This window comes from Myotis lucifugus, unplaced genomic scaffold (assembly GCF_000147115.1).
Source record: "Myotis lucifugus unplaced genomic scaffold, Myoluc2.0 scaffold_2635, whole genome shotgun sequence".
Lineage (NCBI taxonomy): Eukaryota > Metazoa > Chordata > Mammalia > Chiroptera > Vespertilionidae > Myotis > Myotis lucifugus.
Window position 1 is genome coordinate 12,477 of NW_005873683.1, and position 2,541 is coordinate 15,017.

Genomic DNA, 2,541 nt, shown 5'->3' on the forward strand with positions numbered 1-2,541 from the left:
CCTGGGTTCACCCTCCACTGGACTTGGGTCTAAAATCCTTTCTCTTTTGCCAGCACTTGTTATAAAAAAATATTAAAATGATCCTTTTCCAGAATGTTCCTCAGTTCCAGCTGGAGGGCGGGTCCCCGCCTCCGAGTCACCAGGACCAGCTCTGAGTGTGCTGGCCCCTGGGCGACCTCCCTCCCCACTTACACCTCCTCTGTAAGGGGGTCACTTTCCGATTCACATCTGGACACACCACTCAGCCTCTCAGGACCTCAGTACATTACCTGCATGGTTGGGGGGTGAAGTGGGGTTTCGGAGGGGAGAAAGGAAGATTTCTCAAGCACTACACCCCCCAACTCCTGTGGAGGCCAAGTTCCCCTTCCAGCCTGGCCACAGTCTCTCCCCCAGGGCTTCCTGTTGGGGTGTCCTAGGCCCCACCCCAGAGCTGGGCACTTCGCTCCCTGACACAGGGACCAGGACCCGCTCTGCCTGCCAGAGGCAGACATGGTGCCCCTGCTGCTGCTGCCCCTGCTGTGGGGGGGTGAGTGGCTGAGGGAGGGGGGCTGGGCAGGTGGGGGAGGGGCGAGGGCTGCATCTGAGCCTCTGTCCCCCTCCCCCAGGGTCCCTGCAGCAGCAGCATCCAGGCTATGAGATCGAAGTGCAGGAATCAGTGACGGTGCAGGAGGGTCTGTGTGTCCACGTGCCCTGCTCCTTCTCCTACCCGGGGAGTCCGTGGTCTTCCTCTACCAAACTCTACACCTACTGGTACCGGGAAGGGGACAACACAAACCAAGATGCTCCTGTGGCTTCGACCAACCAGAATAAAACAGTGAGGGAAGAGACCAAAGGCCGATTCCTCCTCGCGGACCCCAGGACCAACAACTGTTCCCTGGACATCAGAGATGCCAGGTGGAGAGACAGCGGACGCTACTTCTTCCGAATGGAGAGAGGAGGTTCTGTGAAATATAATTACCTAATGAAGAAGCTGCATTTGCAGGTGACAGGTATGGCAGGGGCCCAGGAGAGGCCCCAGGGACATGGGACCCCGTCTTAGAGCAGAAGCAGGACACTGGACACTCCCTGTCCAGGCCGTGGGCCCTGGGTGGTGGGAAGAGACACAGGGCCTGGGTGAGCTCGGCCCAAGGCAGGGCCTCTCTCAGGGTCCCGCTCTGAGTCCCCACCCCTGGAGCCCAGGCACCTGCCTTTCTCCCCTGCAGCCCTGACAGAGAAACCCCACATCCGAGTACGGGAGCCTCTGGAGTCCGGCCGCCCCACAGAGCTGGCCTGTAGCCTGCCAGGGGCCTGCGAAGGGGGACGACCTCTCACCTTCTCCTGGGCGGGAGCTGCTGTGGACTCGCTGAACCCCCAGACCCTCCGCTCCTCCTCCTCGGTGCTCACCTTCACCCCGAGGCCCCGGGACCATGGCACCAGCCTCACCTGTCAGGTGAAACGGGAAGGGTCCCAGTGGACCACACAGACAACCATCCGGCTCAATGTCTCCTGTGAGTGTTGGAGGAGGGGGTCTGGGTCCCTAGAGGTAGTGGGACTGGTTGTGTGTGTGTGTGTGTGTGTGTATGTGCTGGAGGCTAAGCTAACCTGAGAAGACGCATGCATGGAGCTGCATGTAGGTTGGGAGTATTCCCACCGCCCCTCCTTGGGATTGGGGTGACTTCCATGTGAAGTGGGGCCCTGTCTTTGTCTCCCAGATGCTCCTCAGAACCTCACCATAGGCGTCTCCTTCAGAAAGGACACAGGTAGGAAAGAACCCCTCCTCTCTGGCCTGGGACCTGCCCTGGGCTGGTGGGGCAGAGGTGGGATCAAGAGTTTGAATGGGATAGACTTGGGAAGGGTAAGGATGAAAGCCATCACCCGAGTCCCTCACCTCTGGTGGATGGGTGCCTGCTTCTGTGTTCCACACACACACTTCTCAATCTCTCTCTCTCTCTCTCTCTCTCTCTCTCTCTCTCTTTGTCTCTGTCTCTCTCTCAAAACCCAGAAACCTTTAAGAATCTGCAAAACACATCCCTTACCATCCTGAAAGGCGAGGATTTGAGGCTGCTCTGTGAGGCTGACAGCAACCCCCCTGCCGAGCTGAGCTGGTTCCGGGGGTCCCCAGGCCTGAACGCCACCCCCCTCTCCAGCACCGCGATCCTGGAGCTGCCTCGCGTGGGGCCTGCACAGGAAGGAGAGTTCACCTGCCAAGCTCGGCACCCGCTGGGCTCCCACAGTGTCTCTCTCAGCCTCTCAGTGGTCTGTGAGTGGGGAGACCCCAGGGGGCAGCACAGCTGGGTTCTGGGGAGATTAGAGGCACAGCTGACCCTTCTCCTCGCTCCCCACAGACCCCCCACAGCTGCTGGGACCCTCCTGCTCCTGGGAGGACCAGGGTCTGCACTGCAGCTGCTCCTCCAGGGCCCAGCCGGCCCCCTCCCTGCGCTGGCGGCTGGGGGCGGGGCTTCTGGAGGGGAACCATGGCAACGCGTCCCACAGGGTAACCTCCAGCTCAGAGGGCCCTGGACCAACAGCTCCCTGAGCCTCAAGGAGGGGCTCAGCCCTGAC

General features: G+C 60.8%; 1 pseudogene; it reads left to right on the plus strand.

Moving 5' to 3' along the window:
* Nucleotides 1–489: 489 nt before the first annotated feature.
* LOC102423579 overlaps nucleotides 490–2,541 on the plus strand; it is a 4,655-nt pseudogene continuing 2,603 nt past the window's right edge.